Source organism: Capsicum annuum, chromosome 5, assembly GCF_002878395.1.
Source record: "Capsicum annuum cultivar UCD-10X-F1 chromosome 5, UCD10Xv1.1, whole genome shotgun sequence".
Taxonomy (NCBI): domain Eukaryota; kingdom Viridiplantae; phylum Streptophyta; class Magnoliopsida; order Solanales; family Solanaceae; genus Capsicum; species Capsicum annuum.
This window is the reverse complement of record NC_061115.1, coordinates 217,700,247-217,712,946: the sequence shown is the minus strand read 5'-3', so window position 1 is coordinate 217,712,946 and position 12,700 is coordinate 217,700,247.

Here is a 12,700-nt window from a genome sequence, read left to right as displayed (position 1 = left end):
GCCTACATCGATCCTGTGCATATACAGAGTTGTGATCAGCATGCTTATTGTAATGCGGTTGAAGAAGAGATCGATGGAGAATCCTGGTTCTTGGATATAAAGCGATACATTCAGTCAGGGGAATACCCAACATATGCCACCAATGATCAAAAGAGGACTATTAGGCGTTTGGCTAGCGGATTTTTCTTAAGTGGGGGGATCTTATAAGATAACCCCAGATCTGGGACTTTTGAGGTATGTAGATGCAAGAGAAGCCTCGACAATCATGGTTGAAATACACTCTGGAGTATGTGGGCCGCATATGAAAGGTCATGTCTTATCAAAGAAGATTCTTCGAGCAGGTTATTACTAGCTTACTATGGAGAGGGATTCTATTCGATTTGTTTGAAAGTGTTATCAATGTCAGGTACATGGTGATCTGATACGTTCCCCTCCTGCTGAGTTGTATGCAATGGCCGCTCCATGGCCATTTATAGCTTGGGGAATGGAAGTGATTGGACCGATTGAGCCGAAGGCATCAAATGGATATAGATTCATTTTGGTAGCCATTGATTACTTCACAAAGTGGGTAGAAGCAGTAACTTTCAAGTCAGTGACAAAGAAGGCTATGATAGATTTTGTTCATGCCAATATCATTTGTAGGTTTGGAATTCCTAAGATGATAATTACAGACAATGCTGCCAATCTCAGTAGTCATTTGATGCAAGAAGTATGTCAACAGTTTAAGATCGCACATCAAAATTCTACTCCATATCGCCCAAAGGCCAATGGTGCTGTAGAAGTCGCCAATAAGAATATAAAAAAGATACTGCAAAAAATGATACAAGGTTCTAGACAGTGGCATGAAAAGTTGCCGTTTGCATTGCTAGGTTATCGTACCACTGTTCGCACTTCAACAGGGGCAACTTCATATTTATTGGTGTATGGGACAGAAGCAGTCATCCCTACAGAAGTTGAAATTCCCTTTCTTCGAGTCATTGTAGAAGCAGAGATTGATAATGATGAATGGGTCAAAACCCGACTGGCACATTTGAGTTTGAGTGAGGAAAAAAGGCTAACGTTTGTGTGTCATGGCCAGTTGTATCAGAGGAGGATGGCTCGAGCGTATAACAAAAAGGTCCGTCCCCAGAATTTTGAAGTTGGTCAATTGGTATTGAAGTGTATCCTTCCTCACCAGGTTGAAGCAAAAGGCAAGTTCTTCCCTAACTGGCAAGGTCCCTTCGTTGTGAAGAAAGTGTTGCCCAATGGAGCCTTATATTTGACAGATATTGAAGGCAAAATGGCAGAAATGGCTATCAATGCTGATGCGGTCAAAAGATATTATGTATGATATTTTATCCTTTGATGATTTTATTTCATGTGTAGTACTTGTATTTTTTAAGATTGATATGATGAAGACATTTTATTCTTCTATCCAAACATTATGTCATCCTTTGTTTACCCGTTTGAGCTTCGTTTTATTTTTTCTTTCATATTCCTCTTTTGGAATCAAAATAGAGTCAAAGATAAATGTCAAGAAAATAAGAATAAAAGAAAGAGTTCGAAAAAAAAAATCAAATCAAAACAAAGAACAAGCTTATGGAACTTCGTGCGACCTGATTCTCTTTTCTTGAGAGTGAGATACGTAGGTTGCCCTATTTTGGGCTCGGTCCAACCAAATAAAGATTTTAGAGTCACCCAGTCAACAAAAACTAGGGCATGAGTTAATGTGTTGTTTGAGTCGATTCCAAAAGTTGTAAGTCCCACCCCCATTTCAAGTGTCGTTTGAACCTCTTGCCATCCTTTTCTAACCTTATCCGAAAGCTGAGTTACAACCAAAGAAAGTCCTTCAGATCAATTTTTGATAATGTTAAGGCTAAGCATGCAATGCATATGATGATACATTGTGAGGTATCACTTGTCTCCCTCAGCATAAGAAATAATGAAAGAAATACAAAATGAGAAAGTCTTATTGGTAAAAACCTCTGCGGGCATCATAAGGCGATGGTGAGTTGAGAGAAATAAAAATGAGAGAGTCTTATTAGTGAAAACCCTCGCAGGCACCATAAGGCGATGGTGAGTGGAGAGAAATAAAAATGAGAGAGTCTTATTGGTGAAAACCCTCACGGGCACCGTAAGGCGATGGTGAGTTCAAGAGAAAAGTGAAAAGTGAAAAGAAAGAGATTTGTTGGCGAAAGTCCTTTAAGATGTCGTCAATTGAATGTGATGTATGATTCCAATGGATTCGAAGAAGCAGCTCAGTGGCAAAGGCACGAACTCAACAGAAAATAGGGAGTTTGGATAGGAAGATCAGGCAGCTTAATCCAAAATGCATGTCATACTCATTGGAGTTGGTTGTCGTATTCAGATAAGTTTTCTTTTTGAATATGGGACATTGCCCTTTTCTTTCATTTACATATTCATGCTTTTTGTCCTTTATATGTCATTTATCAAAATAAAAGTCACCATCATCTCTTTACATTTTAAGTCAAGTCTGTGTCAAAACAAGCGAGAAAGGATTTCAAAATTTATTACCAGTCTTTCCAATTATATGAGGAAAAGCCAAGGACCAGTATATAAAAGAAATATGATCGTAATTCAAGACGAAACAAAGGGAGTCTATCAACCGACAGGCTGTTGGATTCGTCAGATTTGGGAAAAGAGTGCACCTCAGAGGCATGGTAAAATGCAAACCCATTGTTTGAGTCAGAACTCATTTCCCTCAATCTGGATCCGGGTCAATGATGCGGCAAGACAGGGCAAGTGTCAGCAATTTGGAACAAAGATGAAAGGAAGGAGTGCTGGGGCAGATACCTGAGAAGCCAAGAGCTGCAAGCCACCACTAAGTTTTTAACTGACAAATTTTATTTGTTGAAATAGGGGCAAATTCGCTTCACTTAATTCAGCTACCATTGGAAATGCACATCCGTGGGATTTTACTTTCTACTCAGGACCCTCCTTAAAAATGGAACTTTACTTTCTGCTCAGGAACCTCCTGAAAAATGGGACTTTACTTTCTGTTCAGGACCCTCTTGAAAAATGGGATTTTACTTTCTATTCAGGACCCTCCTGAAAAATGGGATTTTACGTTCTGTTCAGGACTATCCTGAAAAATGGGATTTTACTTTCTGTTCAGGACCCTCCTAAAAAATGGAATTTTACTTTATGTTTAGGACCCTCCTGAAAAATGGGATTTTACTTTCTGTTCAGGACCCTCCTGAAAAATGGGAATTTACTTTCAGTGCAGGACCCTCCTGAAAAATGGGATTTTACTTTCTGTTCAGGACCCTTTTGAAAAATGGGACTACACTTTCAAAAATGAAATACTGCTTCACTATAATTTTTGTTTGGGATAATTTTCGTTCTAGTTTTAATTCTGGTTTCAGGAGCCCATCTGAAGAACAGGGTGATGAAATTACAAGTTAGGAACCCATCAAAGGAACAGGATGAAGAAGCTAAAAGTGAAGCAATAAGGCAAAGAAATTGGAAGTCAAAAATAGCAAGTCAGGAGCCCGCCTGGAGAACAGGGTGAAACAATTGAAAGTCAAGCAATAAGGCGAAGCAATTGAAAGCCAAACAACAAGTTGAGGGAATTGCAAGTCAGGAGTCCACCTGAAGAATAGGGTGATAAAAATCGAATCAAGAGTCAAGGAAAACTGCATAGATAGGATTTTGTAATTTCATTTATGTTTTAACTTATAATTTTCATTTTGATGTAATGACAGAGCCGCGGACCAGAACCTCGATGGAACCTCACTCGACTCTCCAACTCGGTATAGTCCATCTCTTTTCAATTCTTTGAGATACCCGTCATGTGATTCCTTCATAACTTGGGTAGGTAGGATGTCCTAAATCAATACTTAGTTTTCCTCCTTCTTTTTGTTTCATTTTTGAATAAGAGTTGAGACAAAATTCTGTCTCATTGTCTACTTCTTTGTCTGAAAACACTGCGTGTTTACATTTAAAGAGGGCATGATGTAGACACGTAATTTTGTTCCTCCGAAAGATATTTTTTGCCTATTTACCTTATTCTACCGTGTATCCTCATCCGTATGATAATTTCACTGCAAAAAGACAAAAATAACAAACCAACAACCTACCCTATCAAATGGCAACACCTCACCACCCCTCCATTTCTTGTCCACAAAGGCAAAAAGGATAAACATACACTAAAAAAGGGGTCCCACGAGGGAACCTTCCAGGAAGGTGCCAAGAACCCTTTTGTTTTTCATTTTTTTATACATACAGGGATCACACTCCATTTTGGGGGCATATATACACATACACAATACACTCTCAGGATTTTTTTTTTCACTAACCTCACCATACGCACACACATGATAGAGTTCAAGGGAGATGGAGTTTCGGAGAGGAGATACAAGATGAAGTTGAGAGAGAGAGTCGCGAAGAGAGAGATTGAGATCGGGAGTTTGAAAGAGAATATTTTGACTGAAAATCAAGTTTTCTGGTCACTCGTCACCAAGAACTGGAACTTGCTGATCGAATCAGCCTGAAACAAGCTTGTTCGGGTCGATTCCAGCTTATTTGGGTCGATTTTGACAAATTTCAAACTGAATCCAGCAAGAATTAGGGGTGCGGGTCTTGTTTTTCCTCGATTTTGGGGAGAAATATAGCCGGAAAGTACTGGGTTTCTTGGAATCCAATCCCTGTTCCATCGTCTTGCCGCCAAGCTCATCGGAGCTTCGGTATCGTGGGTTTATATTATTTTCTTTCTTCTAAAATTCTAGTCCTGGTACTCATTGGTCCACGCGGGTTTTATTTTGTGCGAGCTAGACTTCGGTATTTGGGCTCGGTCGTTCATTGATTCTATTCTTATAACTATTTTGTTCAAATCGGAATTTGGTCATTGATTTGCTGGCTGTTTCTTGACTGATCCGGAAAGTAGAAATTGGAGTTATTTGCATTCTTGGACTGTTACCCGGCTAATTCGGAGGATTGAGATCTCGTTGGGGTTTTTCGAGGTTCTTGGATGGGCTCCTATTTCTCTTATTTGAATTTGAAAGCTTCACTTAAGGTCCAATTCTCTCCTTTCTCCCTTTATTTTAATTTCGATATGATTATGGGTGTGATTCAATGTCTTGTGCGATTTGTTGGTTGATTTGGGTGATGTTCGATATATATATATATATATTTTTGCTTTTGAGTAATTGATCTCAGTGGTATAAAGGTGATGATAATATGAATTTGGATTTGTATCGAAAAGGAATTTGGGGGTGGGGATCATAAATTGAAAGAGTAAATATTATAGTAATTTTGATTTGTTGTTGATGTCGAACAGTGATAGTATCATGGTAGGTTGAATTGGATAGGAAATAGATGTTTAGGTTCGGGTAGGCAAATTTAGGAATGATGTTTGAAACATGGTGGAATGTTGGAATGTGCGTATGAATGTTTCTTTCTAGTTTATCGTATTTAATAAAAAAAAATGTACTAATTTAGCCGGGGAATGCCCTGAGGCATATTGTATTTATTCACCGGGGAATGCCCCGACGTACTATGTTGGCAGAAGACATTTGTGATGAAGGCCCGAGGCGTCGGGTAGAGTATTAGTCTAGAATTAATTTAGAGTAAGATTTATTTTTACGCATTTTATTTTTGGACTGTATAATTGGACTGGATATTATATTTTGGATTATTTTGTTTTTGTTTGCTTGAGTGATTGTTTTTGCGTGCTTTGTGTGGTTTATGCATTTGTAATGTCAATTTAGCCGATACGCTCTGCCAAGCGACCGTGGTCAAACCACGGGATCGAGGGGTGCCTAACACCTTCCCCTCGGTCAACAGAATTCCTTAGCTGGAATCTCTGTTCACAAACCAATATTAAAGAGTCAAAACCATTTTGAAAAAGGATATCCATGGGTGACTTAGCACACCCGATTTATGCCAAGTGGCGACTCTGAGTTTTGATTGTTAAAAGTCCTTTTCGAAATAAATTTTCATCTTTGTCACATTAATAATAAAAACCCTTTCGAAACCTAAATCAAATCTTTCGGAGTTAAGAAAGGGTGTGACAGGAGGAAACTTCAAAAAAGATAATGTTAAATGGTCCTTGCCTTGCCAACATTTCTTTTTTTTTTTTCCTATGTTGTTCGGTATTTTTTTGAGGGTTCGATAAATCTAGATTTTGGGGTGAAAAGTCTCAATTTAGGGAGTAAGTAGGGGCGGAGCCACCTTTAGGTCAGGGGATGATACTACTATGATTTTTGAATAGCTGGTTTATAGTATAATCTTGTGGGTGTTTTGTTTCTTTTATTATCTAGCGGTGTTTTATCCCTGTTTGTTGTTTGTTTTTTTGTTTGTTATACTGTTATCTGTACTGAGCCGAGGGTCTATCGGAAATAATCTCTCTGCTTTATATGAGGTAGTGGTACTGTGTTACATTTTACCTCCCACCCCCACCCCCATCCCCCGACCCCACTTTATGGAAACACACTGGGTATGTTGTTGTTATTGTATATATAGTAGATGTTGAACCACCTCCAGCTAGTTTGAATGCTTACTTTTTCAAATTTTGAACTCGTTAGTGAAAATTCTAGCTCTGCCACTGAAGGTAAGCACTGAAGGTTGTTGTTATTGTATATATAGAGATTCTGATTAAATATGACGGGGGTACTTGTCATCCTACCACGATTACCTCTGTGGTTGGCCTACCAAATTTCACGATCATCTGTCATAAATTTTTGCAAATTAATTTTTATTTTATGTTTCAATTTATGTGATATATATTATTTGACTAGATATCACAGTCAAATAAATACTATTTTTGAGAAAATTTGGCTTATCGTTATATTTAAAGAAGAACGAAAGATTTTAAAAACTTATAATCTAAAACAAGTTGATCTTAAATAATTTTTTAGCTATAAATAATCGCATTAGAGGTATAAGATGAATACTCTAAATATATAAATGTGACATTTTTTTTTTAACAAACTACGAAAAAAAAATGTCACATAAATTATAAATTATAACAGAAGATATATCTTTTATGTTGATTTTTACTGTACAATTAAAAATGAAGTTAAAACAATGACATAGAATTTTTTCTCTTTTGGGAATTGGAATTATGTTTACATATATACTTCGGTGCAAATTATTAAATATTCCATGCAATATGGGTCTTTGTTTAATTTAATTTGACTAAAGTACAGTCATATTGACTAGCTATGGCAACTAATTAAACCTATAATTACTTTATTCTTATCACACATGTTGTGATTAGGAAGCCTAATTCAATTATTTATATCTTAAAATTAAGAACAATCATGTGGAGATGGTGACAATTAGTAACATTAATTTATTTTCTCAATTAAATAAAAAAGAAAAGAGAAAAAGATACACCGGTATGTTGGTTAAAAAAAAAAGAATTAGATTCCTTCTTAGCTTTCTTTGTTAGTAATCCATCTCCAAAAGAGTGTCACGTTACTATAATTAGAAAAAAGTTAACTTTCAAATTCTCCTTTTATTTTTAAGGAAAGTAATTTACAATCACACAAATATTTAAAAATTATTTTAAATCATAAATTTTAAAAATCTTTATTCTTTTACTTAAATATCGTGATAAGTCAAAAATATGCCAAATAAAGGGTGAATTATATAACGTAACAAAGGGGATTGCATGTGACATCATCTTAACACGTCATCTATAATCACTTTATTCACTGATAAGTGATAATAATAATTTGCAATTAAATAAAAATGTTATTCGAATTCTGTGGCTTACGTTGTTTTGTTGTTATCTCAACATTTTCAACTATAACAAATTATTAAGGATAATAAGTAGTAATAAGAACCCTCTTGGAGTAAAAATACATAGATTTGCAATTTAATGCTTTACGAGTTCATGATTTTTCACTTAACAATAAATAAATCTCTCATTTTATTTACGTTAGATTCACAATTTGTTATATGTATACATTTTCAGACACATAATGCGTTTCACTTGTAAAAATTGAAATTCTAAAATGAAAACTATTTTCTTAAATATTGGAATGAAAAATGATTATTTAGTGCTATTTTTCATAATAAATTGTGTATTCGTGCTTGCTAACATGGAGGCAATTCAAGATCTTAAGCTTATTTACTAATTATTTATTTCCATATAATATGTTTTCGAGAAAAATATCTAGAACTATTTGTGAAAATTATCCTTCAATCTCTTTAAATATCTTGGTTTTGACTAACACACTGCTAATTAGAATTACAATGTAGATTTGAAAGAAAAGTAAATTAAGTACTTCGTTATTTTTCTAAAACGACATTTGTTTTAAAATAAATTTACTTACCAATATAAGCAAGTAACATTTGAGATAGAAAAAATAGTAAGTATTTTATTCTTTATCTCTGTGTCGTTGAGTAGCAGTTTTAGAGTCGAAGATTGAAGTGATTCGAGGGAACATGATCTTAGATGAAATGATATAGATACGAAAAAAGGTTAAAAATATCCCTGAATTTTAGGTGACTGTCACTCAAAAATACATGGTATGTTAATGTGAATTAGATTCCTACTTAGCTTCATATATATATATATATATATATATATATATATTAGTTAATATTACTCCAATCCAAACTAAATATAAATCAATTCATCATTAGAGGAATTAAGCATCTGTTTAACTAACTAATTAATTAAGTTTATTCTAAAAGTATATATGATCTTTCCGATCTCCTTTTCATATACTTTATAAGCAAAAGAAAAAAAAGAAGTAATTAAATATTAATCCATTTGGTATCTAATCATGGAGTAGATATGAGGATATTATTAATTGTTTTCTAGGGAATATTATGTTTTTCAATATTGTAGAATTAATTATCATGTATACCACCAAAGAATATTGGGCGGTGTAACGGATACGGCTGAATATGCCTCTTTAATCAGATGTCTCGTTTTGAGTCTTGAGTATAAAAATTTCTTGATCGAGAGTGCTACGTCCGAATAGATCTTATTTACTCGACATGAATTTGAATTAATCGAGCTTAAACGCAATATCTGACACTAAATGAGATTTTCTTTTAAAAAAGAATTACTTATCACCATGATTACATATCTCTATCTCTATCTCTATTATATTAAAAGTGTGAATGACCTTATAAATCACGTTTGAACTTTTTATTCTTTATTAAAAGTCTATAAAATTCTCTTTTCGCATATTCTATTTAAATTACAAATCCAATAAATCAATATAAATTTGGCCGACAATACAAATGCACAATCAATATCCTATTCTAACTAAATTTGAACAAACAAAATCCTATACAAAATCAATAAATCAATATGTATTTCTAAATTAGCGTGTAAAAAAGAAAAAAAAAGGTGTTCTAACGAAAAATCTCAAAGTGGAAAAAAATCGTGAAAAGTAAAAAAAAAAAAAAGTGTATTAGCGTATTAGATACAAAATCGTTTGAAGAGTATAATTTGTGTGAAGGTAATTTAAATAATTTAATTTTTCTTTTATATATACAGAAATCAAAATCCTATTCTAACTAAATTATAAAATACACGTTCATATTCAACCCAGGAAAAAAAACTAATCTTATCTATAATATATTAGAAAAATACTCATAAAATAGGATAGAAAAATACTCCTAAAATAGGACTCTATTAAGAAAATACTTCTATAAATATTGAAATACATGTTAAACTAGAGAAGAAATCGGTTTAGTTACTGAAAAAATATGACTGATGCCCATCTAACTTGATTCAGTTGCATGTCTAGATTGGTGGATACTTAATTTTTTAATCCTCGACTTCTTCACCGTTTTGTCAACAATATATATATATATATATCTTCTTTATTTTCATTCAAGTTATTCTTCAGGATCAAAATTTTGGCTCAGATAAGAATTATTTTTATCAAAATTAAAGTTTTGTGATCACTATTGTATTATTTTGTTGTAATTTACAGGATGAATTTACAGGTGATAGATAAATGTTGGTCGACTTTGAGGAATTTTTTAGGTAAAGGTCAGGTTTAATTGTATTGTTTTTATATCTCTGTTTTGAGAAATTTTTTTGTGTAAAGGTACGGTTTAGTTGTATTATATATTTTGATATCTCCATTATTATCGTATTATTTTGTTATAGTTTACAGGTGGTAAATGAGTGTCAGACGACTTTGAGAAAATTATTGTGTAAAGGTTAGACTTAATTATGTTAGTTTGTTCATCGTATTATTTTGTTGCAATTTACAGGTGATAGATGAATGTCGATCACTTTGACAATTTTTTTTTTGGTAAAGGTTAGGTTTAATTAAATGTTGAATTTAATTATTGTATTCATCTTTATTATTTAAACAAATATTCTATTTAGTATAACATTTGAACTCAATAAAGTGAGGTATACGCTCGAGGCGCGTACACCTAAACTAGTACTAAAAAAAATAGTGACAGACAACTTCTATCGCTAAATAAATTAAATAATTCATTTTTAAATTATTGGAAAAATTCCTGATAGATAGCGTTATCTCCAAATAAATCTTACTTACTCAATACGAATCCAAATTACTAAAGCTCCAACGTAATATTGAACACTAAGTGAGATTTTTTTAAAAAAAGAAAGGATTAATTATCATCATGATTATACACTTAAAAAAATTAATTGACAATTTTTGTCACTAAATAATACTAAATAATTTATTGGTAAGCTTGTTTAACGATGATTTAGTGACGAATTATCAAAGAACTTTGGTAGCTACTAGTTATTTTGCAACAAACCAACGTGTAAATGATGTGATTAATGCATAAGAACATCTCATTTAAATATTTAGGTTATATGAACATATGCAAAATGGAGTGTGTATATATAATTGTAGAAAAGGAATTTTCTTATAACAAAGGGGATCTATATCTATATCTATATCTATATCTATATCTATATTGAAGAACGGGCCCAATCTTAATTTATGTGGCACGAATATAATTTAGATAATTAATTATTGATAATTTTAATTTTTAATTTTTCTGATTTATAATACTTTTTCTTCTATTCCAATTTAAGTGACGCTGATATAATTTCAAAAGTCAACCTATGTGGCACTAATATAATTTCGATAGTCAATCAAATGTTTTATTGTGATTTATAATATTTTTTCTTCTATTCCAATTTAAGTGACGCTGATATAATTTCAAAAATCAATCTATATGGCACTATATAATTTCAATAGTCAAACAAATGTTTTATTGTGATTTATAATACTTTTTCTTCTATTCCAATTTAAGTGACACTGATATAATTTCGAAATTCAACCTATGTGACACTAATATAATTTGGGAGAATACTCACAAAAATACCTGAAGTTTAACTGGATTACCAGTTGCACATACTGACCTTTGCGGGGGTCCTATTACCCCCTAGACTTTCTTTTTCTTATTTTAATGACATATATCTGTCACTTGCACCATTGCGTGCAAGTCACGCGTATTGAGCACGTGAAAGTGTTAAAAAAAATGCTATAAACCTTTTTTTTTCCCAACAGCCCCTCAATTTTCTAATTTTTAAAAGTTTTATATTTTTTATTTATTTTTTCATTATTTTTCTTCTCTCTTCTCTCTTCTCTCTTCTCTCTTTCTTTCTTCTCTCTTTCTTTTCTTCAACAATGGTTACTCCATTTGTTGAATTGAATTTGAATTCTTAAAGATTCCATTTCAATTTTCATTCTTGAAGATTAATGAAAGATTCCATTCAATTGAAATTGAATTCTATTTCAGTTTCTTCATTCCATTCAAATCTGGAATTCTTAAAGATTCCATTCTTGAAATTGAAATTGAAATTCAAATTTTCAATTTTCAGTATGAACAAATCTGAATAGTTCTTGAAGAAAATTTTCAATTTGAATTTGAAATTTGAGTTGGAATGGATTTGGAATTTGAAACTCAATGGAATCTTCCATTGAGTTGGCGTAATTGAAACTTGAAATGGTTGCTCCATTGTTGAATTGAAATTGAATAATGTAGTACGCTTTCGTTGAAGACTCCATTATTGAAGTTAATTATTTAGGAGTAGTAATTGACTTCTACAATAAAAAACTTTCTTCAATTATTGAAGTTAATTCTCGATTGAAATTATTGTGGAAACAAATTTGTGGAACTGGAAACAAATTTGAATTTGGAAACAAATTTGAAGTTGTGGAACTAATTTGAAACTGGAAACAAATATTATTGAAGTTGTAGAACATTCTTGAAGTGACAAGAATGGACATTGACTCAATGAAATCATTTGAAATTTGATTTGTAGGAGGAATTTGAGTTGTGGAATCTTTAATATGGTTGTAATGGTGAAAAATTGTTAAAAACTGATAAAATAGGGAAGAAACAGCGGTGTACTACACTTCCTACCGTAAATATTAGGTACAACATTTTTTGGGGGAATTAATTCCACTTAAAAAAGTATAAGTATGTAATAGGACCCCCGCAAAGTTCAATATGCTCAACTGGTAATCCGGTTAACCTTCAGGTATTTTTGTGAGTATTCTCCCAATATAATTTCGACAGTCAATCAAATGTTTTATATTGACATGTCATTTTGTGTCCATTTATAAATATTATTAATTTTCTAATGTGACCATAATAATTAATTAGGAGCGATATAATAAAATCACGATTGAAGAAGCGAAGAAGACATGTCTTAAATGACTTATAACAACTAATTAAAACTGATATAATAAAATTACTATAAAAAATACTTGTGAGAAAAAGCATAAAT